Source organism: Bemisia tabaci, chromosome 3, assembly GCF_918797505.1.
Source record: "Bemisia tabaci chromosome 3, PGI_BMITA_v3".
Classification (NCBI taxonomy): domain Eukaryota; kingdom Metazoa; phylum Arthropoda; class Insecta; order Hemiptera; family Aleyrodidae; genus Bemisia; species Bemisia tabaci.
In genome coordinates this window covers 61,410,279-61,416,282 of record NC_092795.1, presented here as the reverse complement: position 1 = coordinate 61,416,282, position 6,004 = coordinate 61,410,279, and positions in this window count along the sequence as shown.

The window sequence follows — 6,004 nt, the reverse complement described above, 5'->3', positions numbered from 1 at the left end:
AAACCAGGCAAAGCTCGAAGTTCGCTGCGCATGTACCCAGGATTCTAATAGTTCAAAACGCAGAAGGTGACGGGTTTTGAAAGCGCTCCTCTGAGCTTATTATATCAATATTTTTGAGTTCCTTATTGTATACTATTTTTGTATGAAATTTTATTTTGCTTAGACTGTCTTTCATCGCAATGCTCCACTCTATGCTGTCGATGAGGTGTCGCTCGGATTCGAGAGAAAACTTTAAAAAACAGAAAAATTAAAAACGAGGCCCGAGTACGTCTCTCTTATCCTTGACAAGCAGTGGCGAGACGTGAATAATCGATTATCGATATTTCCCCATTAGAAGCTATGATAAAGAATCGATTATGAAGGTGTTCGTTGCGAACACCCTGTTTATCGATCCTTTTCCACAGGTTGAAATGGCAGATCAATCGATATATCGCAAAACACGCCACGCCCCTGCTCGACGGTGTTATTCACGTAGCCCTCGAAGCACCACTACCAATAAGACAAACGGAAACAAAGACAACATGAAAAGAGAGCAAGGAAATGGACGCGCGCTGATGACGGCGCAGAGATACAACTATTCGTACTTGATGGATGACCGTGTTGTATGTGCAAAATTGAAGGCGCGTTGGCGCGAGGCGTGAACTCGCGATACTCCACTGAATGCTGCCGATGAGGTTTCGCTCAAAGCCGGGAGAAACGTTAAAAAACGGAGCCCAAACGCCTCTCCTATCTTCGGCTGTGTCAATACTAGATTTTTGTCTTTCTTTTCAATTTTATCTTTTTTATACATATTTGTTCACCTGTGTTTGAAGCTCGTATCGACACGACACGACAACGACACTGCAAAATTGCGCACCTCGGTTGCAGGGCTTCAAAATTTCCGTTCATACATTATGTTTCAAAAGTAGACCAACCGAAATATGTATTGGAATTTACACAGAATGTTCATCACACAGACAGTAAAAACCATCCAAGTTTTCAAAGAATGACGCTTAGTAATTTTCCACGTAGAAAATAAGGTAGGACAGGAGATAAGTAACGTCGCAAACTAATTTACAAATTTCTTCTGTTTCACCATTGGTGAAACCATGGTTGTTAAATGTCTTCCTTACATTTTTTAAATTAGAAATATATTTAAGTGCTGTTTAAAAGTAGAGCACTTAAATATTATGAAATATATTCTCTCTATCTCTACCTCTCTTTTACTGAAGGTTTATATATGCTTCTATCTTCATCTCACAACCCACAAGGCACGTGTTTCTAGTAAGCCTCGGGTCAATTTAATCCGGCTTAAGCATCTAAGGGTTAAGAAAATGTTTTAAAATCCAGAAATTATCAATCAATCAATAAATTGATCACCGAAGAGCTGAAGAACCACCAAATCAAACAGAGTGAAATTGATTCCTACAGGCAGCCGCTGTGCTGCACTGCCGTACTATAACAAAGAACGCCGAATGATCATTCAAGAGTTGCAAAATTTTCCCTGATACATCATGTACTTTTGAGGAAAGTTATGCATGTGCTTCCTTGGAATTTTCAGACATTTTAGATTGAATTGCGTGCAAAATCGTCTGAATAATTTGAAGAAAAATATCTAACGGTTTCTTAGAAAATTCGTATTGTTTCGGAGGAAATTTGGCAACACATTACGGTTTCCCTTAGCACGGCACACAGTGGATAGAGTCAATTAGAGAGGTTGGACATGAAATGTTCGACTAAAACTGCAAATTTTGATGTTTATTTCGTCACATTTGAAATTTCAAGGGGTGGTATTAGAAGACAATTTTACGAAAAAACCAATGGAACCACTTCCGGAACCTCAAAGTTTTGTGTAAAAGGAGTTATACATGTTTAAAGTTTTCGAATTTTGTCCGACCTCTCCTAATGACTCGATCCACTGTGCGGCAGTGCACGTGAGTAGTCAAGCAACATTTGCCCCATCATGAAAACTCGCCTAGTGATCCATATTGGTTATGCTTCGCGCGTGCTTACGGAGACCCACAAATAAGGAGCATCGCCCGGACTCGGAAGTTGAATACATCGCATATTTCTAAATCATCCAGGAATGCGAAAAGTATTCATCAAAACTTCCTATTTATCTTCGCCGCGGTGCGACCGGATGAGCGCACTACTCCTCCGACTTCCCTCACCGCTCACTCTTAACGCTCGTCCTATTTTCCTTTTCTGCAGAAAAACGGCGGGACGTTCCAGTTGCGAGCCACGAATGATCCATCATCGATATTTCCCCATTTGAAGCTACAGTAAAGAATCGATTATTAAGGTGTTCGTTGTGAGCACCCTGTTTCGATCATTTTCCACAGGTTGAAGTGGCAGATCAATCGAAACATCGCCAAGCACGCCGCCGCGCTAATGGACGTTACCCGTCATTTTCATCAACCTACTAACGTGCAACATTTTTCCGGGGAAAAATGCGTTTTCGACACCTGTTGGTAAAAGCGCCGGGAGGGTTTTTTTTTTTTACATAAACGGGGAAAAAGTCCTCCATTTTTCCAACGAATTGAGCGGTTGAAGCCAAAACAAATAACGACCTCTGAGAGGGCTTGTTTTTGTTTATATTCGGGCGTTTTTTTGTCACTCATACATCAAGGATGGGCTGGAGGGCCAAACCGAAATTCTGTTAACAGCGTTACAATGAACCGCAGATTCGATGGTGGTGGCATCATGATCGGGGCTGAATACGACAGGACTCGATGAATGCACCCTAAGCAAACTTTTATCACCTCTTTCACCGCAAGGGATCACATTCAGAATGTTGAAATAACTAGAATACAAAATGATATATTCCCTGGTAAAAATTGGCAATAGAATCTATGTTCCAAAATACCATAGACCAACAGTCGGCTGTAAGATTTCCAATAGCTTCTATAGCCGGCTACACAATTTCTTATAGCCTTTCATAGCCGATGGCGATTAAGCAACAGCCAGGCGATAAAGTGTATGCTAAACGTTACTAATTACGGATGCTAGGACTTAGTGAGTTTTTGGACTACTGCTCTCTTTTTGGCCCGTGGTATCTTGATTTATTTTGCGAAGAAAGCTCCGTACTTTTGATGGAATCCTGCCATCATCAATATATTAGAGCGCCTTCAGTTTCGTATGATACTGTGCAATACTTCTGCTGTGAAATAATTGCTTCAAGCGCCGTGGCAAGCGGGCAGCCAGCGCGGAACACGCATTGGCGCCTACAAACCTAACAGGGATACTTCACGCATTGCGCAGTGCGTGAAGTATCCCTGTTAGGTTTGTAGGCGCCAGTGTGTCGCCGCTCCGCTTTGTGTTAGGCTCTAATATTTAAACTCGTGGAGTCAGCGTTGCTCAACTCATGACTTTGAAATGTTTGCACACTCTGTATGGATTATTCTCATTTTAATTGATGAAAACAAATATGTAATAAAGGAAAATATAATGTGCGTTTTGCAAATATTATGGTGATTCCGTACAAACTCGCGGATTTACAAAGCACACGAATTTCTACACAATTTCTTATAGCCTTTTATTATCGATGGCGAAAAAGCAACAGCCAGGCGATAAAGTGTAAAGCCCGGCGATAGGAACTATATAGCCCGGCTGCATGATTTTTTATCGCCTCAGATAGCCCGGCCATATGATTTTCTCCGCATTCTACAGCCAGCTATATGCTTTTCTGTAGCCTTCTTTAGCCGGCTATAAGAATTCATATGGTATTTTGAAACGCAGCTCTTACCGCCAATTTTTACCAGGGTTCTGTTTTTTTTTTTTTTTTTTTTTTTTTTTTTTTTTTTTTTTTCTAGGGTTGAACACAAGGGAATTTGACAATTTTCTTAAACTTTCGTTTTCTTCACAAATATTTTTCCGATCATTAGTCAACGTTTTTCTTTCGATTTAATTTTTTTTAAAAACAAAATCGAGGCCAGGATTTTGAGACTCCATAATCTTTTCACAGGTTATTTTCCATTTTTTTTTTTCAATTAGGACTTGCAATTCACTTTGTTCGCTTACAATTTCGCTAGTTCAAGCCAAAATTCGTCCTCAGCCGTTGAACACTTCATAGGTAGAAATTGAAGTAACTAAACTTCAATTTCGGTGACCGAAATCTTTGGTAGCTTGCACAGAGCTTCGATTCACCAACTTTACATCGAGCGCTCAAGCACAGCTGAACTTCAACATTGGACGGAAACTTCCGTCAGTAACCAATATTCCCCCTCCCACTTCGAGCAGAATATTGAGTAGGTAAACGAGATTGAATGAAAGGAGCCGGTGGGTAGAATGTTAGCAACCTCAGAATTCTGCTCCTGAAGTAATCCGACTTTTAAAAAAATGGATCTGATGAATATAGTGTTTAAAATTACCTCTCAGATGTAAGTTGTCAAGTTATTTGCTCTAAGAAAACTCTCTGAATATTATAAAAATATTATTTTTCAAACTTCAAGATGCGGAAAGAGGCTTTTTTGGAAAATATCATCCACACAACTTGCATCTCCCTCCATAGAATCAACAACTTCTGTGGTCTTTGTGATTAATCATTAATTAATTTGGATCAACAATCTATTTCCTGGCGATTTTTTTTGTTTTGTTTGTCTTTTTTAAACAGACCGTAAAAATGTCTTCGGCTGCTTCGAACTCTACAAACAGATTTAATTAGAACCTATGAAAAAATCAATGAATTCATTTTTCGCCTTACGTACTTCTGTAACGTAACGCAAAAAATTCTTACAGTTCCGAATGTAACAGAAAGGTCGAGGAGTTTTTGTATGTAAAAGTTGATCTGAGGAATTTGAGTTGAAATTCTATGTCGGAGCCTCTATCGGCAAGCGAGAAACGGGAAAAAACGATACCTCTTTTTAATCAAATTCCGGCCCCGCCCCACCTCCTTCCTCGTCCCCTTCTACTCCAATTTAATTTTTGTGATGGAGTCAAACGGAATTTTAAATTCCTGCTGGCTGGAGGACCTGTATGAAAAAAGGGACTGCCATCCAAGTACGACTTTATACGGCTGACTGCAGGTCTTTGCCGCGAAGTTCTCCTCCATTAAGGAAAAAAATGTAAATATGATGTCATTCGAGAATGCAAAAGGTTCAGCGTGTTTTTTTTCCTTTGAGTCACGTTTGAGCGGTATTTTGTATTCCCGTGGGGCCGTGGGGCCTCTTCTTATCCTTAGGCGAGTGGCGCTAGCGCATGATGTCCCGAATATTACCACGTGTTGCGCAAAATCGGATTATCAGGAGGAAGGCAGAGGAGAAAGCAGAAAAGTAGAAAAAAAGTAAGCATTTTCTTCTCAATTTATCATGAATTTAGAATGAAATTTCTCATCCAACGTTCTCTATGGCTCATCCACTGGTTCGAAACTTTTACATTATTTACTCTAACGAATCCATCCGATACACCGATTGAGTTTCTATTCTCAAACTAAAAGCTCAATGTTTTTCTTTATCAGAGTAATTTCGAAAATACATGAACGGTTTTGATATATCTTTTGGTATAAAAATGACCTTGAAGTTCTAATATGTGAGTGAAATCCACAATATTTACGATTAACAATTTGCTTATTAAGTTTTAACGTAAGTTTCGGCAACTTCTAAGTTACCAATCTCATTGAAAGTGTTCTAAGACACTGAAATCTCGACTGAACAGATGGAAAGGTTTTTCTCTTCGAATACTGCATATGTATGGAGAAAACTTGCAAATCGTTTTCTGTAAAAATTCAACTTTACAAGTTTAAGATTTACCTGAGATTTGACAGTTACGCTCCGCCATATTGGTCAGGAAGCCTCAAAAAAGAAACAAGATCGGTTTTAAGGTGGGTCACTAAAACACCAGTAAGGTTTCCGGATGTCTTATGTACGAGTTAGAAATAGTTCTCCCCAGCCATAACTTCAGATAGTATAGTCTGTTTCAAAAACGGTACCTACCGATTTCGAAAATTGCCCTCAATAATTTTGATAACGATTTAAGTGACTTGTATGAGCGCGCGAATAGACGCAGGCATAGTGGTTTGATACTTTCC